This window comes from Crocodylus siamensis, chromosome 1, assembly GCF_052110815.1.
Source record: "Crocodylus siamensis isolate JL-2025a chromosome 1, ASM5211081v1, whole genome shotgun sequence".
In the NCBI taxonomy this organism is placed as follows: Eukaryota; Metazoa; Chordata; order Crocodylia; family Crocodylidae; genus Crocodylus; species Crocodylus siamensis.
Window position 1 is genome coordinate 313,709,654 of NC_143395.1, and position 27,407 is coordinate 313,737,060.

The following is a 27,407-nucleotide window of genomic DNA, read 5'->3' on the forward strand; positions in this document are numbered from 1 at the left end:
CATCATATGTATTAAGCCCACACTAGTTTAAAAATGGCCACAGGATGCTTTCTCTAAACCAGTTCAACAAGGTTTAGTTAATTTAAAAATGTGTGGGAGCCTATACATGTGATGCTGTGGTGACACTGCAACATTTTAATTAGAACACCAATGAGCATATGTAGAGACAGCCAAAATAATCAGGCATCTGGCAGACAAGACTTATGAGGAAAGGAGGAAAGAGCTAGGGTTATTTTATATGCAGAAGAGAAGACTGAGAGGGTATTTGGTAACAGTTTTTAAATATGTGAAGGTCAAGTACCTGTATACTGTACAGAATAGGACTAGAGGAAAATGACTTCAAACTACAGGAGAGAAAATTTAGGTTGGAGATTAGGAAGAACTTTCAGACTCTGAAAGTAGACAAGAGAAGTTATGAAATCTCAACCTTTGGAAACTTTCGAAAGCAGGTTAGACAGACATTTGGCTGGGATGACTTTGCCAAGGGGATATAGTAGACAAACTTGTGATGTCCCTTCCAACCCTACTTTTTTATGATTATATGAACCTGATTCCTATTCTAAGATATTTTTAACTTTTAAAAACTGATATTGAAGACTATTGCTGTAGTGCTTACTGAATCTTCATTTACAACCTTTCTTACAATCCTTTATTTGACCCATGGGAGTGATCATCCTTGACCACAAAGGATTGCTGTCAACACCTGAATCTTTTACCAAAGCAGCAGAGTGCTCGAAGCTTATTCCTTTAGAAACTTGTATTCTAATCCCACTCTAGTGTTAGTCAGTGAATATCTGCACCTTAGGTTCTCTATTAAGTCATGAGAATTGAATTGAATCAATCAGAAATCCTGGGATCCTTTCACCTCTCTGAAATGTCCATTTTAGTTTTCATTCACACTTACACAGGACAGTTAACCAGCAGTGTCCAAAAGGTATTCACAAATCTCAAAAGGGCCTTCACTCAACAAGGATACTCTTCCAGAGAGATAGATCACACTTTTGAAAGAGTCACCCAGATACCACATGAAGAATTCCTGCAGTACAGATGAAAAGCCTCCATGAATTGCATACCACTGGTTAACACATATCATCCCTCTGTGGAACCTATTTGGAAAATCCTCAGACAATTGCAACCCATATCAGGAGACCCAATTCTCAAAGAGATCTTTCCAGAACCACCTATCCTATCCTTTAAACAAGCACTGAACCTCACCAACCTCATCACCAGAAGCAAACTTCCTATGACCCAAAACACACTGAATGTCTGGAAAAGAAATGTAAAACCTGCCACCACATCTCCATCACTTCCACAATAACTAAACCCCATGACAGAACCATCAACAGACCTGAACCTCCAGAAATGTAATATATCTCATCCAGTGCACCAAATGCCCTGATGGAAAATCTGTAGAAAAAACCAAACAACAACCATGCAACAGAATAAATGCACACTGAAAATCTATCAAAGACAGGAATACCCAATTACCTGGGGGACCACATTTTTCACAAGAAAACCACTCTCTCTCCAATCTCTCAATCCTAATCCTCAAAGGGAATTTACAAAATACCTTCCACAGATGAGCCAATGAACTTCGCTCCATCAATCTACTGAATACAAAAAATCATGGACTAAATATAGACATTGGATTTATGACAAATTATAACCTGCCTGACATCTGACTCCCCAGGTAAACCCTCCACTTTTTACCAGCTATTCCCATTTCCTCCCACCCCCCACCCTGCATCCTCCTGTCTTTCATCCTTTGACTACAGCTACATTCATTCCCCGTTTCTCCCCTGCCCCCACCTGTCTCTCACCTACTGACAACCTCAATTTACATTTTAACTGACTGGCTTTCTTGCATATGTACTGGCCTCTGGCTGCTTTACCACTCCATCCAGGAAGAGCACATACCATCTGCAGATACTTCCTCAGGCTTACGAAGGGTGTTTGGACCTGAAAGTTTACTAAGGATAATTTTTCCAAGTATTTGAGTTGGTCTAATAAAGGATATTGGATTTATCCAATGAACCTCATCCGCAAAAAGGTATTCTGGCAATCTAATAAATCATATTTTTCCAAATTCTGCTCACTTGCACTGGATCCCTGCCAAACTTGCATCATGAGCATTTGTGACCAAAGCTGTTTATGTTTAGCCATGATTATCTAATTTCACTGTCTATTTCACTCTGATTCCCACCTCCCAAACTTATTCCAGGGCCTTAGATCATTTTCATCAATGTAAAGACCAGGACAGTAAGTGGTTGTAGCTAATTTACCAGTCAGTTAAAAAAACAGAAAATGCAGATCTCACAATATGATCCCTCTGCCAAATTATTAAAAGCAGAGCAGCCTGAGCCATGGTCCACTTGTTTGTCTTTGGGCCAAATCCAGGACTTCTTGTAAATGCTGTTTGGGTTGCCAACATCACTAACAATGACAGTCAAACAAGATTAATTACACTCCCACCTTTGATACAGCAGAAGGGCAAGGGAAAATTCCAGTACTTGCCGCATAAACTATCTGGGAGTCAAAACCTGCTGTAAGGTGTCACATCACCTTGCTGTGGGAACCGATAACAATGTTTGCCAAAATGAGGCTAGGTTTACGCTGTATCCTCACCATATCCCAAGGGAGAATCTCAGAATCCACCAGATCTTCGCACATATGCACATAAAACTGAAAATACAGTAGTGAAGTCCCTCCCAGGGGCATCCTTCCATCTCTCATTCTCGAGACCTTAGAAAAGTCCCTGGAAATGGCTTCACTTCCACACTTCTGGGACTGACACATGGCAACAGTGGTGGATGGGTGGGGGACATTTGGAGTATGCCTCCCAAGACATGCTAATGTAACACCCTGCTACTTAGAGTGGGCTAATACCATGCACATTTCTACAGGAAACTGATAACTGATTAAATATCTACTCTCTTCATCTGCTCATCTCTTCATCTGCACATAGTGGCCTGGCTCCCAGTTCCTTCTGATTTAAAGAGCATTGGCTGCTTTCATAGCCCTACACATTTGTCTGAACATTTTTCATATACCTTAGGTACAAGCACAATGCCTTTGCCTAATCCACATATCTGCTAATATTTATGCAGAACCGGTTCTGTCCTAAGTCATCAATGCTTTAGTACAGGTGTTTCAGTAGCCCTGTAACACCAGAAAAGCTTGATATAGGAATTGCTTCCATTCCAACTGCTTACTGCACTCAATGTAGACTGCCCAATAGACTTTAAAAAATCTGGATGGTATGTTCTTCTAGGCCATCTGAACAGGATGCTTTCTGATGCTTCCTAACAAATTTGTAAACCAATAGATGTTGGGAGATGTGTGGAAGTCAATTATCTTATTCCCCACACAAGGAAAGCAGAAAGCCTAAGAAGAAGGAGGTTCAAGTGCTCAGTTCCTCAGCTGTGTGGGATTTCATCAACCTTCTCCTCTTCCCTCTGACACACTGTTAATTTGTTTAAGATTTCTCACTAATAAAATGGGGGAGAGGACTATTTACTAAATACTACAGACATATAGCAACTATTATCTCTGAAAAACCCAAATGATCCCTTATTCAGGATAGCACAAGTAGTCAGAATTTGCCAAGGCCAAAATCTTTACTTTAGCACTAACAACTAATGTAACTAGTGAAATAAATCAACTATATTGAAATTGGTGCCTGATCTTCTCCAGGATCAGAGACTGGCTTGAACAAAAAGCTGCTATTATCTTGTTCATGTGAATCAATCTTAAGCCATTACTTAGGCTTTTAACAACATTATCCTACCTGAAAATGATGGTTCAACATCAATCTTTTCACCTACACCTAGCTCATCGCTATTGTGACATAGCATCAGCAGGCATGAACTGTGACACTGCTGCTACTGTGCAGTAGGATCAAAAACAATCCATGTGGCAGGGACTGATCAGTACCAATGGTTACTGTGCAGTCATTTAGTATTTGAGTAGTGCTAAAGCAAGTATTAAATGATGGTGTAGTAACAACTGCTCAGTCGGGTGCACATGTAGACACAACCCCTGAGACTTAAACAGTTCATTTGCTTAGTTAATCGTGAGAACAAATTCAAATCACATGCAACTTTTAATCATTTTTTTTTAATGGTAATGAAGTCTTCCCCCTTTTAGGATAATGTCCTCATCCCTGGGCGTCATGTTCATTCATGCTTACTCTTTTCTTTCCTATGAATCTTGCATTTTTATCCTGCACAAAGGTCTGGATTGAAAAGCTGAGAGACTACCCCCGTCCCAGACTGAACACGTTTAGACTAATAAAAATAATGAAGGGACAAAAAAAGTGGAGGCAGGGTTTCCATTTACAAAACTCTATGGTTTTCCAATTCTTCAGGTTGAGGAGCTGAAGCTGTTCCCACCTGATGCAGCAGAATCATGGCAGAGGAAAAGTATAATGGAGTAATACCCCCACTTCTTTGGCTCTACTTTGAGAAGAATTTGAACTCTCTAATCTACTCCTTACTCGAGCTGCCCAGGCCCTGATAGGTAGATGCATTTTGTTTTCTATTCTGACAGCCAGGGTATATAAAGAATTCTAGAAATTATATTTTTGCATAAGAGCTTGAAAGTACAAAGACATCAACTGTACTATACAGTATTTCATACTGACCCTGTGGATTACCTACAAATTGCATTTTTTAAGTTTAGAAAACCTCAAGGAAAGAAACAGTCTTCACCATCAATAAAGTGAGCTAAGGGTGACAAATTAGGCAACATGGCAAGTACAATCCTCTTTCTGAGAAAGGTTCTCTTTTATGGCTCCCTCTAGTACAAAGCTATTATGCTCCAGCTTACAACTGCATTGATGCCTATTATAAAAAATACCCTTATGCAACTCATCATATTGTAGCAACTTTGACTGCCACAATATATTATTTATAAGGATTCTGTTGTAATAAACATTATGCAAAGTTATCATGATTTGACTCTAGCATTCTTGACTGTCCCCCTAAAACTAAAGTAGCAACTATATTTTTCCCTGGTTCTATGAAATGAATAGGTGGTATATTGTAGTGCTGATTTTTCAAGGATAAGTCTGTTTCTGTTGGAGAGTGGGGGGAAGAGGAGTGGTGATGGTCTCAATACAGGGGTGAAGACTGGGGACATCTTGGTGTAGATGGATAGATGAGTGACTCACTGTACCCTTGAGAGGCCAGCAGGGTTATCAGCATGGGTAGTACAGGAGCCATCTCTATTGCCATAGACATGGAGTCCTCACAGGCCTTCAAGAGACCAAGACATCTTTGTCCGTGATCCCTGGAACCCCCCTCTCCCTCTACTAGGACCCTGACCATGTGACACTCAACCATGATCAGATGGTGCCTCACACCCTGAGATTGAGGCATCAGATGAGTCTCCCCACAGTGACTATAGTACTCCCTGGCAACAGGGCTATGGTCCTGGGGCCTGGACATTCTTCTCCATGGGTCCTGGGCATGGTGGAAGAAGGAAGTTGGGATTGTGCATGCCATCTCCATATCCTGGTCCAGCAAGAGTCTGGCACAGTAGTACAGTGGTTTGCAGTCATCCCTTTGACCTTAGCATTCTGGAACTTCTCAGTACTACTTGGAGGGGGAAGGGGGCTGCATTCATGAGGAAACAGCTGGCTGAACCAGAAACAATTGTGGTGTCTGGGGTCAGCTTGCCTTTGGGTCTTTGGGACCCTGGTTCTAATCATACCATCAGCTCCTGACCTCTGGAGATGGCAAGTCAGGTTGTCCCTTTTACCACTAGCTTCTGGGATCACTGGGTCTATAGTCCCACTCCCTACCCCTAGTCCATCTATGCTGCCAGTCAAGGCATGTGAGGCCAGCCCCTCCTACCCTGCCTCCAGGGGTACCACGTACAGGACTGCCATTCCCCATATCCCAATAAATAGTCTCTGAAGCAGAACACACCATGGCGAATGGAACTGGTGAGAAGATTAACAGAGAGCCAGCTCTGATGCCAGTCACAAATGCCATAGGTCAATGCAAAACAATCCAAGATTCTATCCATAAACTCCCTCTCCTGCCATTGGAACTCCACCAGCTCTGCCAAAGCATACAAAACCTTCTTGAAACATTAAGTGGACATTTCAAGCCCCTATTCCTACACCTTGACAGAGCAGAAGTAGGCATCTCTCAGCTTCACAATTTGCCCCCTCCACATTTACAGTCTCTCCAAATGTTAAGGTGCTAGGTGCTTGGAGGTGGCTACAGGGGTTCCTTGGTTCATAGTCATCTCCCATATATATCTCTCATATGCTCTGCTCTATTTGTGAATCAAACTAGAGTGTTATCTCTGGCTCTGATATGATGAGCTGACATCACAGGACACTTTATGCATTGTGGTTACTACTGACCCAGTGCTCATCTTTTGAATATTTGCAGTCCAGGAATGTTTCTATCCTTATACTACCTGACACCTTTTGCCCTCAGTAGCAATGCTTTGCTCTTATGCTTACAGATGGAGCAAGACAGAGGAAAAGCTTTCTTGCCCTGGCATGTCCCCCTGCAAGCTACTATAAGCTCCCTGAAGTCCATGTCATCACTGATATACTTGAACATGGAAGCAGAGGGTGCCAGACCAGGGGAGGAGGAGAGGCAGGTTGGTATGTGTTCTCCCAAAGAATGGAGGGGAGAATATGCTTCCCTGGAGGGGACCAGTGCTTTATGGTATACTAAGCATTCAGCACAATGACTACTCCTGCTGTGAGACTCAAAGCTGGTTTGCAACTATGGACTTTGAAGTGGTATTAGGAACTGGTCTGGTCAGGTACCTCTTGCAAATCTCTCTGTGACATCAACCTGGGAATGACCCTTACTGCAGCACTGGCCAGCTGTACTTGCTTTCACTTACAGGACTCTGGCCATCTCATCAGTGTCTGTTGAAGGAAGGAAGGAAGGACTTTCACTTTTTAGCTACTTTATTCAAGAGTTTGGGGTACAAAAAGTTGGCCCCTCTGGGGTCCTGGTCCAATATACAAAGCAAAGATAAACAAAATCAACATCAAACCAAAAGCACCATGCCATTACATTCATAACATCCCACCATGACAGACACCTTCACAATATTACACATCACACCTAACATGCCGTTATGCAGTAGGGCAACTGGCAGCAGGGGGAAGGCCTTGCTCAGGGCATCCACAGCAAGGGGAGCCTGGCATGCCCAGAAATGGTCATTCAGGGTGACTGCTGCCTCTGGCAGGAGGGCAGCCTGGATGTCATGCAAGACACAGCCCATGGTGCGGATGCACAATGTGCCCAGCTGTGTGGTCAGGGCCTTGGCTGAGAGCCAAGCCAACTGAGCAGGGTCAAGGAGATGGCACAGGCAAAGGATACATGCCCAGATGAGGGTGGCTGTGAGGCTGGCAGAGACTAGGCTCAACACAGGGTGCTGCAGAGCTGGGTTGTGCACCTGGGGATCAGCAGCTGTGGGAATTGTGGGAACTCCAGCAGAAGGAGCTCCTGGTCAAAGCCAAGGGCCCCCACCCTCTGCAGGAGCTAGCACACCAGTTGTTGCCAGGGTAGGTGCTCCTCGCTGTAAAGGAGTCACTGAACGGCTTGCAGGTAGAAGGTGGCCACCTTGCTAGCCAGGTCAACCAGGCTCTGATCCCCCTTGACAACAGGTAGGTAAAGGATGACTTGTGGGATCCAGTAGTACCCATACCAGAAAAAATCTACCAGAAGGCACTGGAGTCTCTTGAGTAGGTCTGGTGGTGGGTCAAATATGGCACACTGGTGCTACAGGGTCACTGCCACCAGGTTGTTTGTGATGAGCATATGTCCATGGTAGGAGAAGCTGGGTAGGCACTAGTGACACCATTGTAGGTGGGCTTCTTCCGTTTTCTCAAAGCCGTCCCAGTCGTGCACCATGAAGATCAGTGGCCCCAAGAACATGTCCAGGACCTTGAGGCCCTTGCTGTGCCAGGTGAGGCCTCCTGGCAAATCGGGGGGTAAGGGCGGGTTGCCAAGCAGCAGGGTATCACTCTTGGCCCAGCTGATACAGGCTGAGGAGACACATTCATCAGCTCACTAGCAAGGTCCACACATCTTCCTGGGTTTTAAGGAAGATGGTCATGTCATCTGCATATGCCGACAGCTGGAGCGGAGGGCCAGTGGATGGGTCTTGAGCAGGCTGGAGGTGCATTTGTATCTGTGTCCAGGAATACAGAGGCAAAGAAATCATTTAAGAGCTCCACTTTTCCCATCCTATCAGTTAGAAGCTGCCTACTTGTCGCTGAAGGGGACCAGAACCTGTTTGACCTGGCAAGCAAGGTTACGAGTTGCCCTAGTCCACTCTGTAGTGGCCCTATGTTATCCTGCTCCCTATGTGCTTAAAGAAGGACTTCTTGTTATCCTTAATCTTTGTTGCCAACTTGAGTTCTGTATCTGCTTTGGCCTTTCTCCCTGCTTCCCTACAAATGCAAGCCAAGTGGGTATATTCCTCCTTGGTGGTGGCCCCCTGCTTCTACAACCTCTTTTTTTATTCTGAAGGCTCTCCTGGATTTCTCTGCTCAGCCAAGAAGGTTGTTTGGCTCTTTTTCCTCCTTTTACCTCCTCTTTTAGATGCAGGTCTTGTACGCTGGTTAGGAACCTAGGTGAATGGCCAGACCTGGCTGATTGCTCCTCCCAACAGATGTCTGGGTAATTTAGGTCACCCATGACAACTAGGTCTTTTGAGCATGCTGCCTTTGAGAGCTGTTTTGAGAATTCTAGGTCTAACTCTTCCCCCTGGTGTGGGGGTCCGTAGAAGACCCACACTACCAAGTCCCTTTCACCCCACCCCCTTGTAATCTAACTCATAGGACTTCCCATCCTCTGTCCCCATCCTTATTACACAGGATATATAATGTTCCCTAACATATAGGGCAATGCCCCCCCCCCTTTTCCCAAATCTATCCAGCCTGTATAGCCTGTAGCATTCAATGCTCATTGCCCGGTCAAGGGTAGGTTCCCACTGGGTTTCTGTTTGACCAACCAGGTTTAGTTTTTTGTCTGCAAGCAGGAGTGCAAGTTCCTCCTGCTTGTTTCCCATACTTCTAGCTTTAGTATAGAGACACCTAAGTCCCCCAATAGGTGTCCTTAGTATTCCCCTATCTTGATTCTTAGTGGGCCCCTTAGTACTTGCCTGATCATTTCCAGCATGTGGTTCGTGGCTTGTCCTACCCAATCTTGTCTTGACCTCGGCATCCCCATCCCCTGACAAAGCGAATATAAAGCTCTATGTAGGAGGTCTGCAACCTTTAAGAGAACAGATTCGTACCTTTTGGAGAGAGATGTAGGCCATCCCATCCCAGCAAGATCTTATCCTGGGGGTAAAAATCGTGGTCTAGAAAGCCAAACTCTGCACAGCGACACCAGCTCTGAAGCCATGAGTTGACCTCCTCAATGCAGTTGCCATGGTTCTGACCACAGGCACTGACTGGGAGGACCAATGAGAAGACTACTTGTACCCCTGATCCTCTAAGCCTGTCTCCCAGAGCCACGTAGTCAGCCATGACCCATCCCAGACTACTCCAAGCCGCATCATTCATTCCAACAGGGATGAGGTCCATGGGGTAGTAGTCAGTGGGCCTGATTAGGGCTGGAAGCCTTGCTGTGGTGTCCCAAATCCTAGATCCATGCAGGCAGCACACCTCTCATATTGTAGGATCCAGGCAGCAGACAACTCCCTCAATTCCTCTCAGGAGGGAGTCACCCACCACAATGACTTGACGTCTTCTCCTCTGGCTGCCTGGTTGCCTCTCAGCCTGTCTGCTGGTAGCTGTGGGCATGGCCTCCATTGCTGTACTCTCTCCCAGTGATGTTAGGGCATCATACGTATTTCCCAGCTGCACTGGGAGAGTTGTACCAGTTGTATGACATCTAGGTCTGTGACGTTTGGATGTGGAGGTGACTATCTTCCATCCTTCTGCATCAACCGCCACCTGTGGCACTTTCCCTTCAGGTGTGTGGTCCTGCAGAGAATGGAAGTACCCATCAATCTCTTCCTCAATCACCCTGATCCCCCACAGACTACTGACCTCTGCCTGAAATTCCCTCACCTGCCCCTGCAGGGCCTCAAGTTGGCCACACATGGGACAGGTGAGGGGACTCCTGATTTGCCCAGGCCCCTGCCAGGCAGCTGCCATAGACAGGGGACCAGGGTGTTGCCAACCCCTCCAAAGGCCCCATTTAGGTGCTAGCTCCACAGGAGCTCTGAGCCAGAGGCAACACCAAGGCTAGGTTCTTGGCTGCGCTTTGTGTCACTACCCCCATCACTGTCCCCCTCCTCATTAACTTACCCAAAGTCTCTGTCAGGAGTTCTCCTATGTGGCAGGGGCTCCCCATGCATAGAGTCCCAGACCCCCGTGATCTCCCACTGTGTGAAGTCCCTCAAAAATTCTGGCACGTTCCTGAAGAGCGTGCCTGTTTGCTCAGCCTGTTTGCCCAGCTTGGGAGCACAGCTCCCAGCTGGCACCTCTAAGTAGGGACAGGAAGGGAAAAAAAACCCTTACCAATTCCCTACAGGTGGCCCGGGTCCTCCTTGCCCTTCCCCCCCTTGCCCACTTACCTTTCTGCAGTGGCTACTTTCTGCTCAGTGGGGTCAGTGGGAAGCCGAGGGCTCACATGCGCTGCCGCACGTAGGTGCCTACTCTGGCATCTGCCTGATTGGGGCTGGTTTGAAAATTCCCATGCTTTTACAGATTCCAATCAGCTGTTCTGCATAGGAGTGGCTAGCCCTTCATCTGCACAGAAGAGTCTGCTGGCAACCACTTGCCTGAGAAGCTTTCCCCAGGAGCCTCCCTCTGCCCCGAGCCCTTGGTAAGTGGTTTCCCCCTCCCCCTAGGGGTGTTGTCACATGTATGATTGGATAGGGCAGGGTAAGAATCATGTTTTTATAGAGGGATTTGGCCTGTACAACCATGTGCCAAACCCCGGTGTCCCAACCACATAATGGCATATTAGCCATAATGTGTGATACAGCAAAGGTGTCTGTCATGGTGTGATGTTATGAATGTAATGACATGGTGCTTTTGGTTTGATGAGAATTTATTCATCTTTGCTTTGTATATTGCACCTGGATCCCAGAGGGGCTAACTTTTTGTACCCCAAACCCCTGAATAAAGTAGTTAAAAAGTCAATGTCCTTCCTTCCTTCCTTCCACCTTGGACACCTCAGACTCAGCTCGCTTGGATCTGCATGGGGCGATCCTAAGCATAAGACTCCCTGGTTTTTATCTCTTTTCTGACCCCTACCTGTCTAAAGGTCTCTTGTTTTTGTTTACCTCCCTTTCTGATTTTTTTCTTGCATTTTCAAAGTGAATTTTCTTTTTTTTTTTCTAGCAGCTAGAGAATGAAAAATAGGAAGTTAGCAGCTTCTCTTACTCTGTGTTTTCACCTGTCCCAAACTTGAGCTTCCTATCTGCCACCCATCCCCATGGTGTGGCACAGAATAGTGCACAGAACCCCAACAGCTTTCACTGCTTCTTAGTTTTTTTTCCCCTGCTGATTAACTAAGCCCTATGAGCTGTAGCAGGGAATGCAGGGGATAGCTTGCAGCAAGGGTGCTTGGATCAGCCTTGTAATTAAGTCCAGCCAGGGGGGCAACCAGCAGCAGGTTGCACAAATGATTAGGGAAGGGGGGGATGAGGGCTTTTTTTTTTTTTTTACCTTGGTTGTAGATTGTGGGGGCAGTGTGGAAAGGGCTATGGTTCTTATTGTGTTAGATGTGGAGGCAGATTGGGGGAGGTCTTCTTTCAGCATTTGGGAGGGATAAGTCAGGTCTTCTCAGCAACAAAGGATGACCTTGAGGGATACTAAGAGTGGCGTGACTAAGCCAGATTTATTTTAATACTTGTTGAATGATGAGGTGTTAAGCCCCTAAGGTCATAGGCACTTCAAGCTCACATTAAAAGAAAGGCTAAGTATGGGTGTGATCTGGCTGGTGTTGAGTGAATAGTGGAACAACTAGATTCCTTGGTCATGTGCTTTTTCCAGCCAGAGGGTAGGCATAATATCAGCCTCCACCCCCATCCCCCCCTCCATGCACTAGGACATTCCCTCTGAGGATTTGTACCATGATGGGTCAGTCAGGGGTTCAGACCAGGGGGCTATTCAGTAGCAGTCACTTGCTCCAATGAGAAGGGAAGGGGGAGGGACATCACAAGCACCTTTATGTGACAGTCTTGGATGTTTAGCTATTAGATTTAGGGATCCAATGCCCCGATCCTTTCCTGACATCCAATGGGTGTGACCCATGCTTGGAGTGCAAAGTTTCCTATCTACTTGGATCTTTATCCTGTCCTTATGGTGCAGTCCTAACCCAGCTTTCTCATGCAGAGGACTCTGCCTTGGGACTGTTAGGCTCAGTGCTGGTTTCAGGAGCAAAGATGGGTGCTGTTAGGCTCTCCATACTGAAACTTGGAGGACTGCATGCTCTTCAAGTCTCTACTCTGGGACGTGGATTTGGAGTGGGTGCTCTTTGGCTCTGTGTGCTGGGATGAGAACTGGCAGGCAGTCTGAATCAGCAACAGGGCCTCTGAGGTGTTGTTGGAGGAAAGGAATTGGAACACCTTGGCCATGACACAGGAAATGGTGTCTGTGGACATATGACTTTCCCAAGATTCAGAGACTCTGAGGTCCTGTGGGGACCAGATGCTTGTTCTGGGGCTGCCTGTGACATGAACAGCATGGCATTGGGGTCCATGTCCTTCATTTCAATCACCATGCTGTTGGACAGTCCCCTGGGTCCCACTTCTTAGTGCTCATGGCCCCACCAGCTGGGAAAGATTTTGAGGGATCTGTAATTCAGTTCCACATGCATCTGGTTCCGCTTTGTCCATAGAGACCAGTACCAGGACTCTCCTCCCCCTATGTCCTTGGGAACTGCTTCTGTGTACCCCATTCTCCTGCACTTCCTGTCACTGGGTTCATCCTGCTGTTGCGTGCAACTCCTCTCCAGTGGTAGCATAGGTGTTCAGGGTAGAGATAGACCTGTCACTAAATAGGAAGTGAGACAGCTTTTCATAAAAGAGCACGGTGAGCCTCACGCTCCTGTAGGTCTGGTTGGCATCGTAAGTCTGCTTGAATTGAGTCTTCATACATTTGGTTTGGGCCCTGCACTGTGTCCAAGCTGGGTTGTGGCCTCCACATCCTCATCTCTTCTTCAATCTACTGGAACTGTGGTGGACATTGTAGAGATGCTACTGAGTCTCCTCTTCACTCCAAATGATGGTCAGATATCTCATCTCCTTGAAGGCCCAGTTCTGCCCCTGGCAGTAGGTAGCCCTGGCTGGCCTGACCTCTGCTGTAGTGCTGGCTGGTGCCCCTAGGGCTTGAATGTCTACAGGTGGGTGAGGATTTTTCTGTTAGAATGTGGGTGTAGGTCTTTGCACATGGCTGTCTTTCATTCAGACTGGGTCTAGTCTTTCCCCTACTCCAGAATTACCCCATCTTCATAGCCATGTTCCACAAGCCCAAACTTTCTTGCAGCTTCTATCTACTACCACCAAGATAGCTGTCCACACACCACCAGTGCCATAGTCCACCAGGTTGGCCTAGTACGTAGAGCTGGGCTTGGAGCTGGGGTTTTCAGAAGTCAGGAGTCAGGAGCCAAAATGCCAAACGAGGGCCAGGAAGTGGGAATCAGAAACCCCAGTTACCAAGGATAATTCAAAAGGCAAAGTCCAAGAGTAATCCAAACTTGGGTCAGGAGTCAGGAAAGAGGTCTGCAGGGAGAATCCAGAAGCCAAAACTCAGGAACAAACCAAAGGCAGGGTGAGGAACCGGGAAAGCCAGAGATGTTTCTGTGACAGAAGCTGTTCAGAGACTGAAGTTCAGTGTGTTGTGTAGCAAGGATCAGGTGCTGGAGGAGTTCCTTAAAAGTAGCTCCAGAACCAATCAAAAGGAATGGGCTGTGGGTCAGTTGGACTTGATTAGTAGTAACTGGTTCAGTTCATTTAACAAGGGCTTCATGGCAGGAGTCTGCCTGAGTCTTACAGAACTGATCCAGGCTGTAGTACAGAAGCCTTACACAAACATAGTTTGCTCCACAAACTTTCCAGGAGCATTCATTGCTAGCCCCAGCTTGCTGGCTATGACTCTCAAGCCCTGAACTTTTTGGGGGAATGCCCTTGCCAGCAGCAACTGTGCCAGAAACAGAAGACAGCATTAAGTCTCAGTGGCCGTGTCTGCATGAGATGTGGCCTCCATACACAAGTACTAAATGACTGTTACTGCACAGTAGTGCCCCTTGATTGCCTCTTGGCGATGCTGACTACACAGTAGCTCGTTACTACTGCTCAGTAGCATCACATCATTCTTTGTGCCACATGATGCTACTATGCAGTAGTAACAAGCTACTGTGTAGTAGACATGAGCTATTGCACAGTCAGCATTTCATGTAGACACAGCCAGAAGTCTGTTCCAATATAAGGCAGAGGTTTCTGTGTTCAGATAGGCTAGGTTAAGCTGACCAAAGGCAACTGACTACAACTGATTCAGGCTTAATGTTGTTTTCATGTGAGAGCACATGTCTAACAAACATTATCTTGCTGATAGTAGATTCATGGTGTACTTTGAAATAGATACAAAACTAAATAGTCTGCCTAGGGGAAAAACACTGGACTGATACACAGGGTTGGGGAAACCCAGACTTATTCCAGCTCTGACACTGCATTATGATTATTAATATTAGTACATACAAGTTTGTACCCAGTAAATTGTAGCTAAAAATTATTATTGTTCTTGTTGCTGTTGTAGGTTTGCTTTATAAATAAGACTTTTTTCCCAAATACCTCTTTCCACTAAATTTCTTCACCTTCTACAAGGTCTCTGGAGGCTTACAGTGAAAAGATGCTTCAGGTTGTATGCCGTGCCCACAGTCATCTCAAGCTTGTTTCATGTTTCTCCCAACCTCTTGCCTTCTGCCTTCCATTGTGAACTTTCTGGGGGAATGCAAAAAGTTTTTTGTTCTAAGTTTTGACACTATCTCATTTTTCCAGCTTTCTTGAGCCAAATTCTGTGTTGAAATTGTGTAAGATTTCTGCCAAAAACTTAAAATCTTCATATAGTATATATTGGTTCTGTCTAAAGATTGGCCCAATTTGTAGCAGCCTTTTGAATCTTCTAAACTTTATCGTACAACCGATCAAGTGATTTTCAAGTCATTTGAATCAAAATATTTCCACGGAATCCTAAGTTAATACCATGTTTTTCATATAAATGTTTTCCAAGTTTGGTATTATTCCTTGATAATATATCTATATAATTTGCAGTTTCAAGTTGTCAATTTTTTTCATTTTTGACACTGCAACATACAGCTAGTCATGTCTAAACATAGGCTGTGGTAAGTAAAACCTAGGCTATCAAGTGCTTAGCCTTGGTGTCACAGAGTCCACCCCAAGGGATCTGGGGGGAGTTTGCACACCAGGCCTTTTCTGGTTCCTGAGAGCATCCCCTGAAGTCAGCCCAGGCATGGTTTCTAAAGCTTAGGGAAAGCCCAGACTCCTTCCAACTCTGAGGATCCTGGCCTTTTAGTCCTTGACTCTTGGTTTTCCATGGCCCTATGAGCTAGCATCAAGTTCCACTCTTGAGGGGCTTCACCTCCTGTTGGGGGAGACCAAGCACAACCCAAAGTTGCAAGCAGTTCAGCAGATGGTCTCTTAATTAAACGGTAAACCCAACTAGAAGTTTTCTGTCCCCTACAATAAATCTGTCCAGCCCACACAGCCCTGAGAACTCAACAAGATATTCAGCTGTTCCTTTTCCAGTCTTTCTGAATCCCCAAAGCTCTTGAATTTGTCTTAGTCCTGAAACTATTCTGGTCAGGAGTTGACAAGCTACCTCTCCAGCTTGCTCTAATATTGTCATATCTATCTTCTATGGGCACCTCTTGGATAGATATATCAACAAAGCCATTCAATATTGTTAACACTAAGGGTCCGTCTTGTCTTGGCCTTTATGTAGCCAAACCCTGGCACTTAACTCTTCATTATTTATGCACAGGATAATTAGGTAAACTGAGTCACAAGTATTATAAAAAAGTCATCACAGTTAACACAGATGTTAACACAGATATATTTCAACAAAACCTGGAGTCCATCCCAGCTGATTTGTGTTGACAGTCATTGTAAAAGCTACTCTGGTAAGAAATTGCCTCCTGTTATATTAAAAGATAGAGTTGCATCCAGTTGCATAATTCAGAGGGTGAGTGAAGCATCAGCTCTGGGCACCAACTATAATGGGCATGGGGATAAGTGGAGCAAACAGAATGACACCTCACCCTAGGAATTTTTGTCACAGCAGGCATAGCCCTGGGCCCAATAGCATATCTGGGAATAAGTGGTGAGTACAACGTACCAAGAAGCCCACACCACCCCCGTGACAGGGGGCACAGTGACCACCCTCAGGTGGCAGTGTTGGTGTCGGTGGGTATGGCAGTGGCAAGCAGGGTGCTCCTGTAGGTGGATGCAACAGTGTTGGGGGGGTGAGGGTGATGAGCACTGACTGGTGATTGGCGACCTCCTGCCGACACCACTGGCAGTTGTGGCAGTGGCCAGAAGTGACCAGCGACCACCGACAGATGCCGCCGGAGGTGTTGGCAGAGAGAGGCAGGTGATGAGCAGCGACCACCCACAGACACTGTTAGCAGCGATGGCAGTAGCCCATCTCAGGGGGTACACTGCCAATCTCAGGGGGTGCGTGTGCACCTGTGTGTACCCTGTACACATTGCCAATGCCAATGGGGCTGCTGCAGTTCAGCTGTGCAAAGCGCTTAGTGACAAACTGGTGGTTTGGTTTCAAACTCAGTCAGAAATCAGATAGCTTTGTCATGAAGGGGGATACAGAAAGGGGAGTTCTGGCTATCCAGTTAGAGAATCTGATGCGTAGAGCTATGCTTGCTCTTTCCAGGCTGTAGAGCAGAATGGAGGGTGTTTAGTTTATCTCATGGTTCTGGGCTTTGTTGGTTGCCACATGAGGCCAGGAAGGAATATTTTCCCTTGCTATTGCTATAGTTTTCAGCAGTTTTTTCCTCAAAAGGACTAGTTGTTAGCTGCAGCCAAGACAGGGATTTTTAATTAAGGGTGCCACTGTTCCTGCTGGTTAGAGGATGTTGCTTGACCATTCAGAGTCAGACTAATCACTATATTTGGGATCAAGAAGGAATTTTCCACATGGTCGGACTGATAGGGTCTACAGGGAGTTTTGCCTCCCCATGTAGTAGAGTGGGGAAGGTATGGTCCCCTTCCTTGGATATCTCAAGTGTATTTTAAAAATGAGGAATACTCATAACCCTCTCCTCTTCTTTACCTGTGGCAGGATGCATTTGGTATCTTTAGGCAATATATCTTGCTGATGTGTGACAGGGTTGATGGTGCAGTTTTAAAACTAGGTTAGACATGGACTTGTATGGAATGTTTTAGATTAGGATGATCCTAACTCAAGCAGGAGTTGGACTAGATGACCTCCATTCAACCCTTTTAGTCTGACTTTTCTACAATTCTATAAATTACCTTCTTCAAAAAAGTGATATGAGACCTCAATATATTGGTTATGTTCATAAAAATTCTAGACAAGTCCAATACATTATTAAGGGTAAAAAATAATATAGGTAGAACTAGAACATCACAACAAATTAGTCAATGAAAAATATTGCATAGGTTGTCACAAAAAAGTGTCATCAGTTTTGTCCAGCTCTTGACATCACATACAACCTGAATTGGAGTGCAATGTAATTTATAGGACTATTCAGTGCCTAAGCACTTATTTCTAAGTACCTTGTGGAAGTTTACATTGTTTAAAACATTTCAGTACCACCTACGTGATTCCCAAAGTAGGGATGTGTTAATATATCTCAACAAAACACAGCTGTACAAAAACAGGCTTGTCTTATAATTCACATATAATGCAAAATCATGTTCCTTACAGGAGAATAGCACTGCAATTTCTTATCATGATACATGGAAAAAAATTGGTCTGAATGTGTTGTGTGTCTGGATTATGGAGAGAAGCAAGTACATAAAGAACTGGTGTATTTTTTCCTAAGTAACTGCTATTTATTTCATTGTTATATGACATGCCAACTAATTAAAATTGTATTTTCTTGCTACAGTGAATTTTCGACAAGAGAAAATCACACTGAAGCACAATCCATTCAGGAGCACAAAATCCACATCATGTCCATACTGGAGTTACTGCTATGACTGTGGCCTATGTAGATACACTCAAGCTATATTTAACGAGACAGCTCAGGTACTACTAACTGTGTAGCCATGGTAGCAAAGAGATACTTGCCTGAAAACTTACTTAGCTTCCTAGGTGGTTTTCACGACTGTCCACATTTCAGCTTTAACATATCATTTTCATTTTTGCCTCGGTAGATCATTCAAGCATTTTTGTTTTACTTTGTTTTCTATTTTTGAAATGAAAGCTTTTAAGACTTCATGCCATCATACTTTTCATCTGGTAGATTGTGACACATTGTGTATAAACTAAACTTATATATACACTAGAACATGATTTTTCAAAGAAATGTTACATGAATACCTCCATGATCCATGGGAGAAAATGGAAAAAATTCCATGTATATTGTCACAGAATAATTTTGCATGTTGTTCTCCTGATTGCATTTTTAATTCCAGTTTAATAAACTGGTAGGATATTCCCTAGACAAAGGAGGATCTATAGGGCAGGATAAGCTGGCATAGCCACAAAGAAAGTAACTGATGTAGACCATTAAGTAAAAGAGTGCATGGTCAGAGAACTGCTACATCCTGGCTTTCTGAACAGTAGGGCTGTGCAAAATTTTGCCCTCTGTTTTATTTTGAGGCTGTTTCAACTCGTTTTGAGCTTGAAACAGTGAAATCAAAATGAATTTGATGGCTTCAAAACAGCCTTGAAACAAAATGAGGACAGTCAAAACAAACCACTTTTCACAGTCAGACCTATGAACTTCATTTCCTCAGCCTCCTAGGTACAGAAACTCATGGACTCAGTATAGACATTGGATTTATGACACACTACAACCTGCCAGACATCTGACTCCCCAGGGATCTCTCCATTTTTACCTGTGCTGCTACATCTCCCTCCCTGCCCATTCCCACTCCAGCCCAGCCTGTCCTTCACTCCCTGACCCCTCCATTTCCATTTTCATTGACTGGCTTTCTTGCCTACATTGTGTGCCAGCTTCTCACTTCTTTACTATTCCTTCCATCCAGGAACAGCACACACACACACACACACCAATTGCAGGTGCTTCCTCAGCCTGACAAAGGGTTTTCAGCCTGAAAGCTTGCTAAGATATAGTTCTATAACTATTCAGTTGGTCTGCTAAAACATACCAGATTAGACTGACCCAAAGGAAAGGACCTTGTCTGCCAGTGCCATGTCCTTAGACCAACACCCCTAGCACCTGACCAGAAGGACACAGGGCCCTGAGCATACCTAAGCCCCAGGGCTGGGGCTGGCAGGGAGAGTTCTCTAGAAGGTGCCGTAGAGAAAGCTCCTGCAGGAAAGGAAAGAAAGGCTCTAGTCTGTGACAGTCTGGCTGCCTGAGATGCTGCTGATGCTACTGTGCTGCTTACTAAGTTATTACCCCTTGTCATTTAAAGTGGTAAACAAGCCTGAGACTGTAGGGGAGTAGGAGACCTCACTGGGACACACTACTGCGTCATGTAGAGGCCACAGTGCCAGTGATGGCACACCTTAACACACACACAGTGTTACCCATGTTATGAATTTTGCTTGTAAGCAGCTTGAGGTGCAGTTTCCCAGAAACCCCTGCACCTATCTCCTTGAAACCTGGCATGCTTCATCGCTTCAGAAGGGGCTACAATGCCTGCACTTTTCACTCTACTGTGCCTTAACACACACGTGACACTAGTTTTGCTTGTCAGCAGCCTGAGGTGCAGTTTCCCAGAAACTCCTCCACCTAACTCATTGAAACCTTGTAGGATTCATGGCCTCAGGCAAGAAATGACAAAGTTATAGGCAGTTTTGTGCTTCTCCATTATAGCCTATGGACGAAACATCGAAACAGCAGTGAAACAGCAAACCATTTTGATGAAACAAAATGGAATAGTGGTTTCTAAATGAAATGAACCTTGAAACGAAACACTGTCCCATCCAAACATTGAAACAGAAGTCAAACTGGAACAATGCTGTTTCACATAGCCCTACTGGACAGCCTCTTGAGGGCTGTTGCACACAATTTAACTTGGCACAGAGTTGAGACTCCTTTAAGTTATTCTTTTAGATAGGACAAATCACACAAACTGTCTCCAGGGATGAACAATTTGAGGATCTGGATCTAAAATTAAAAGTGTCTAAGACTATACCTAAAACTGTGATTATATTAATTTTGCACTATACTTGGAGCCCATGGAAGGCACACAATCAACAAAGTTAATAAATTGACAAGAATAAAAGAAACAAGAAAAAGGTAACCTCTACAAATAAAATAATTTATCTTGAATAGAACTACACTCAGGCATTTTAATACATATTTATATTTAGAAAATAAACCATTACTGTAATCATTGTACTTTGATTTATTTAGCAGGCATAAAAAGTAATACTACATTTTTTTTAGAATTCTTTAGATTTGTTACTTGATTGAATGGGTTTTTTTGCGAATTAGCTATATTAGGGGGACTGAAAGGCTCTTCAGTAATTGCATTACAAAGACCAAGAAACAAGCAAGCAAACAAAATACCTGACATAGCATTATAAGAAACATTTAATTTCAGACTGGTGAAGCAAATATTCTTGGCCATAGCTCCACAGCTCCACAATGGATAACCATTTCCACATCACCAGAGGGAGACTAACAAATATATCTGATTTTTATAGATTTCATATGGACTACAAAGATTCTAACTAAAATGCTCAGTGCCTTAAATGCGTACATGAAAATGCCTAATTGGTTACTCTTAATAAGGAATAAGATCCAATGTAGCCATTGTTTTCAGTGGCCATTCTCATCATTAACTTCTATCCATGACTTCTTGCCTCTGAGACAGTGGGTTTTTAGCATTGAGTACCCTGAAAAATCTAAATGATAACTGTTGGCAGTTACAGCTTCTGTAAAAGCTCAGTTCTACAAAGATGTACAGTCATCAGTGATTTAATTCACAAGAACAGTAATAGGAGATTCAGCTCTATGTTTCCAAATTAAAGTTCTATAGCATAACCTGAAGACCAGAGGGAAGAAATTAAGCATTCATAAGCCCCTCTGCTAGTTAAATGAGACACACTGCATTATAGGAGATGCTTGGAAATTCCACAAAATCTTCTTCACCTGTCAAGATGTTTGCTAGATGTTTTCAAAATTCTGTTTTAACTGTAAACCATGGCTTTTCATAAGTTACAAGAGCACCAAATGGTTGAGAAACATAAAATTAATGTGTTTTTAGTCTCTGGAGTAAAATAATTACTTTGCAAGATGTGGGGATTTTTTTTCATATTCACGGTAAACTTTGGTGAGGATTCACATAACATTTTAATTGTGATTAAAAATGATGTCATCCCCTTGTCAAAATAAATCTCAATGTAAATCTAAAGATAGCCCATGGAGTCACTCTATAGAAGGTTTTTTATTTTTATTATTTTCATTATTCTGACATTCATAATGGAAACAATTGGCCAAATTTATTCCTTGAATAAGGTCTGAAAAAGGTAATGCAGCCATTCCAGAGATTAATTTAACCCAATAAATTTATGATGGCAAATTTTCCTGACAGATTACGGACCAGATTCCTAGGTGTGCTGCAGCTGTCTTGTGTCAGTCTGGCAATGCAAAACAGCTGTATCTTGTCTTAACCAGCTAGTTAAGATAGGCCCACAGCTGCCCACATAGTGACACAAAGCAGTCAGAGCTTCCTATTAAAACTAGCCTATACCAAATTCTTCTTAGATTAGATATTCATCTTCTCACATCACTGATCTATAAACTGGTAACTTATGTTTGCTGACCAGACACCGAAATGATGAGAGCAGAAGACCAAATGATGAGAGCTTAATGTCCAGCCTCTGGCATGTGATTAGGGAGCTGACAGTTAGACACTAGGTACAGTTCAAAGTGCCTTGAATGAGGAATTCCTCACGTACGTCTCAAGGATTTATGCATACAGTACAATACGAAGATATCATATCTGACCAATGTGAGTATCTAATCCTTATCTCCCAGAGTAATGGATTAGAATTTGGCTAATTTGCAGTTCTGTATCAAGTATTATGGGAAATAATTCATAAATATTTATTTTCCATTTTAGTTGCAATGTTTTTTGCTAATCATATTAGTTTCTTATTAATTCCAGCCTAGCTTTTCTATTATCCTATTATATGGTTTTTATTTTCTTAATATGTCCAAATACGTTGATTTACATTAAATAGCTGTAAACTGAGTAATTAAATTTTGATTTTATTCATCTGTAGTTGTATCGAGAAGTATTAACTTGCCTCAAGCAGTTAAGAGCTCAGTACGGAAGGTGACTTCTTTCAGACATCCACAGTACAATTCAAGAAGTACCAATCCACTTCAATTAAATCCAGCTGTATCAAGAGTCCTGCTTTAAGCACTTCTGGGCTTTGTCTATTTTTAAATGGTTCTGAACTTAGGAGAGCACTTCCCTTCTCTGTCAAAAGGAGCAAAATTGCATACAGTCTCTCGATCATTTGTTGTCCCAATTGCTCAGGAAACATACTTTTATTGTTCATAGATCCTAAGAAGTCTCTTTGGAGAAAATAAAATAAGAGACATCTCTTGTCTCTTAATTGGTACTTGTTTGTATAGCCTTTGAAAAATGTAATCAAACTAAGCTTTATGGCAGCCTGGTAAATTCATCAGTGTTACAGTAATGTTCATTAATGGGGGGGGTTCAACAGCATATGGGGAATTCTCCAATGATGGATTAAAAATATTTTAAAAGGCTGGATACCATGCAAGTGCCAGTGCTCTCTACCACATGGATTTAGAACTGCTTAATTGCATTAAATTAGTAGACTTGATTGAAAAACACAGAGGGGTGGGAAATCCAATAAAATAAATCAAACTTCAGTCCTCAATTCTATCAGGCTAACAGGTAAAAAGGAAATGTAACCTGAAGTTCCTAAATGACCTGAATTATTATTGTCATCATCACTTGCTGCTGCTGTTCCTGCTGTTGTTGGATGGCTTGGCCATTTATGGAATATGAACAATGGCTGTATACCCAAGGATCTCTTGTAGAGAGAACTCCTTACAGGAAGGAGACCATGGGTGAATCCACACCTGCAAGCATGTGTGCTTGCAGCAGCAAAAATAGAAGCGGTGCAAATTTGAGCTGGGGCTTTTTGCCTTATTGCACATGCTCAGACATGCACTTTGTTGTGGAGCAAAATGTGCCACCTGAGGTAAAATAACCCTGCCTGGCTCCTCCCGGATCTGCAACCAAGGGGCGCTAAGGCCTGGGGCCAGTACCTGTGCAGGGTATAAAAAGCTGCCCTGTCCTGGCCTTATCAGAACTAAAAGCTTCCCTGGCAAGTAGCTCAGGGCTACTCGCTCTCAGAAGCTTCTGGGGCCCAGCCAATTGGTACCTGGGAACACTACTCCTTGTGTCAGCTGGACTGCTGAAGCAGCCCTGAGAGTTCCCTGCACCCTTTACCCATTTCAGCAGCCTGGCAGTAGGGTAGGGGCTGCTGCCTGGCTGTGACCTGCTGCGCACCTGCAAGACCCAGATGGGGACTGCAAAGCCAGTAGAGGTATCTGCCCCCCTGGGCCAGCTGCCAGTGGACTCTGGCTGCAGAGTTGGCCTCTGTGCAGCACTACTGCCGTGTGTGCCCCCTGCCCGGCCGTCTGGGAAGCTTTTGCCCAGAAGATGTTCTGGATGAAGTGGCCTGCTTTGAAGTGCCAAAGCATGTCCTCCTGGCCCCATTTGGTCTAAGGTGCCAGCTCTGAGCAGACAGAGTCCTGCCACTGGCCTCCCTAGCTGGAATTCTGGTGTTCCCTATTGGGAAATGGAAAAATCCCTGATAAAAAAATCTAAAGTCTCTTTGTAAAATACCCCCAAATCCATGTTCCTCCACAATTAAAACAAAAAACCATTATAAAGAGAGAGAGTGAAACAGAGACAGCGGTCAGTTGAACAATGTTTTTTTTATATATATCTACAGTGTTAAAGCAATTTGGAAGACTACCAGTATCTCTATCTTAATAATAAAATGAACTCTAAATATATGTTTTATGAATATATATTTTGCTGCCTGCACACCCTACAGGGGCTATGGCCCCCCACACAGGGGCTACGGCCCGCCCCACAGGGGTAACATCTCCCCCTCAACAGGAGCTAAATGGCTCCCGCAGAGGCTACCATTCCCCCCTGCATGGCCCACATTCCCCACCCCAGCCCCTCAATAGCTACACCACCTAGCCCCATCCCCTGCCAGCTGCTCCACCCAGTTCCACCCCCCACTCTCCCAGACCCCCCAATGGATGCCCCACCTGGCCCCATCCCCCACTTTCACCCCCAGGCCCCCATGGCTTCCCCCCCCAAACCCAGGCACCGTCAATTTAAAAAAGAAACAAAGAAAGAAAAAAGCCTCTACTCACCCTAAAAGCAGGGGCTGTTCTGCCTCTTGGCAGAACCCCTCTGCCCAGGCAGCACAGGGCAGTGAGGAGTATCATAGCCCAGGCTGGGGTGGCTGGAGCTGTCCCCCAGCCCCGTGCTGTGTGGGCAGGGCCTCAGTGACACAGATGGCAACTGGACTGCTGATAAGTGCTGAGGTTTTTTTGTTTTTGTTTTATTATGGGGATGCTGGGGTGAAGGGGAAGGGATTGGGGGCCTCGGGAGGCTGGGGAGAATGGGGCTGGGCAGGGCAGGGCTGGTGGGGCTAGGGGAGTGGGTGAGGACAGCAGGGGTCCTCCCATAGTCCCATCCTTCCTCCTCCAGCACCACCAACCCCTTACTTACAGGCACTGAAGCCCTGCAGCTGGCACACTGCCTGCCTGGCAGCATGCTTCAGCACCAGGGCAAGGGCCAACCACAGAGATGCTCTGGCAGCCAGAAAATCTCTGTGGAGGACCCAGCCTCCGGTTGCCTCAGAGCACAGTCCGGGACTGTTCCCTGCCCCACTTTTTTAAACTCCGTTGTTTTAGACCCCTGGTCCAGGGGTCTAATTTTGCCCCCATACTGCAAACTTGCAGTGTGGGAAACCTTTTCCTGTTCCTGCATGTGCCTCTTGCAACATCTCAAAAGGGTTTGAGCCACTGCAAGAGGCATGTGCAGGCTTGTCTGGACACACCCTATGAGGACAACCTTATCTCCAGGTTCAAAGATGCTTGCAGGAGAGATTTGAAGGTAATGAACAATGAGCCAAATGACTCGGAGAAGATTGTTGAGGATTGAAGCACTTGGAACCAGTCTATTAAACATGGAATGAAAGCATAGAAAAAAGAAAGAAGAGCCCAACATGAAGAGGAAAGAAGAAATGTCAGAACCCCACACCACATTCAGGATTGTTTGATACAAACTTCACATCAATGAGTGAAGAAGGGACTGTCACTCACAAATTTGTTTCTAAAACCTCATTCACAGATATTCAGCCTCACTAGCACTGAAACCTCACTAGCATAATTCTACTGTCTCCCAAGACAGGCATATGCCTCTACTACTACTGCTATTATGAAAAATATACAAGTCATTGGAATTTTTAAGCACTGTACTTGGCCATAATCTTTTATAGCAGAACAACAGTTTATTACTTACTTCTTTCCTGAGCATGGGATCAGCTGATCATAAATACTAAGTTTCATAGATTTCATAGACATCAGGGCTGGAAGGGACCTTGGAAGATCATCAAGTCCAGCCCCCCCCCCCCCCCCCCAAAGGGCAGAAAATCAGCTGGGGTCATAGGATCTCAGCAAGATAAGCATCCAATTTGCCCTTGAAGGTGTTCAACGTAGGTGCTTAAACCACCTCCGATGGCAGGCTGTTCCAGACCTTGGGGGTTCGGACAGGAAAGAAATTCTTCTTTATGTCCAGCCTGAAATGGTCTTGTACTAGTTTATGACCATTCAACCTCGCCATCCCTTGGGGCACTTTGGTGAACAAATGTTCCCCCAGATATTAGTGATCACCCTGATAAACTTATAGGTGGCCATCAGATCACCCCTGAGCCTGCGCCTTTCCAGGCAAAGGAGCCCCATGGCTCTCAGCCTGTCGTCATATGGTCGGTTTTCCTGACCTCTGATCACATGCATGGCTCTTCTTTGGACTCTCTCAAGCTTCTCCACATCCTTTTTGAATTGTGGGGCCCAAAACAGGACACAGTACTCCAGCTGCGGCCTCACCAAGACCGAGTACAAGGGGAGAATGATGTCCTGGGATTTGCTCGAGAAGCATCTATGGATGCAACCCAGTGTTTTGGTCGCTTTACTAGCTGCAGCATCACATTGCAGGCTCACGTTCATCTTGTGGTCAATGATGACCCCCAAGTCTCTTTCTTCCGTAGCGATAGCCAGCATAGCTGTGCCGAGCCTATATGGATGCTGCAGGTTTTTCCTCCCAAGGTGGACAACGTTGCATTTTTTCAGTGTTCAACACCATCAGGTTCTCATCTGCCCATTTGCTGAGCCTGTCCAGGTCAGCCTGGATCATCCGCCTGTCTTCTGGTGTGGATGCTTTGCCCCTAAGTTTGATGTCATCAACAAACTTGGCCAGTCTGCTTCTGACTCCAATGTCCACATCATTAACGAAGATGTTGAACAGTATGGGTCCAAGGACAGAGACTTGGGGGACCCTGTTGGTCACAGGACACCATGATGAGTGACTTCCATCAATTACTACCCTCTGGGTCCGACCACGGAGCCAATTTCCCAGCAGATCGTGGTGGACCCAAGGCCGCAATTGGCCAGTTTCATCAAGAGGTGATTATGGGATACCAGATTGAAGGCTTTTTTGAAGTCAAAATATGTGACATCAATCTCTTCTCCCTTGTCCAGGTGATAGGTCACCTGGTTGTAGAAGGAAATGTGATTGGTCAAGCAAGACCTACCCACAACACACCTGTGCTGGCTATCCCTTAGGATATTGGCATCAGCCAGTCCATTAAGGATGGCCTCTTTTAATAATTTTTTCTAAGACTTTCCCCGGGATAGAAGTCAGGCTGATGGGCCTATAGGTAGCTAGATCCACTTTCCTCTCTTTCTTGAATATAGGCACCACATTGGCCTTCTTCCAGTCTTTGGGCACTGCACCAGAGCACCAGGAGTTTTCAAAGATCCATGCCAGAGGCTGGGCTATGATGCTCACCAGCTCCTTGAGTACCCTGGGGTGTAGATTGTCAGGGCCGGCTGACTTGAAGGTATCCAGCTTCTCAAGGTGTTCCTTCACGAGGTCAGCATTAATGGAGGGCAGGGGATCCCCATCAC

General features: G+C 44.8%; 1 long non-coding RNA gene across 2 annotated transcripts in view; it reads right to left on the reverse strand.

Annotated features, from left to right (window-relative positions):
• Positions 1–6,995: 6,995 nt before the first annotated feature.
• LOC149874773 (uncharacterized) overlaps positions 6,996–27,407 on the reverse strand; it is an 81,885-nt gene continuing 61,473 nt past the window's right edge. The window contains exons 1-3 of one of the 2 annotated variants that reach the window (XR_016439966.1): positions 14,797–15,002; positions 9,283–9,976; positions 6,996–8,172 (exon numbers count right to left, since the gene is read on the reverse strand). This is a non-coding gene — a long non-coding RNA (uncharacterized LOC149874773). Of the gene's footprint in view, positions 8,173–9,282; positions 9,977–14,796; positions 15,003–27,407 lie in introns of those variants that run through there. The other variant, XR_016439967.1, reaches the window with a different exon arrangement.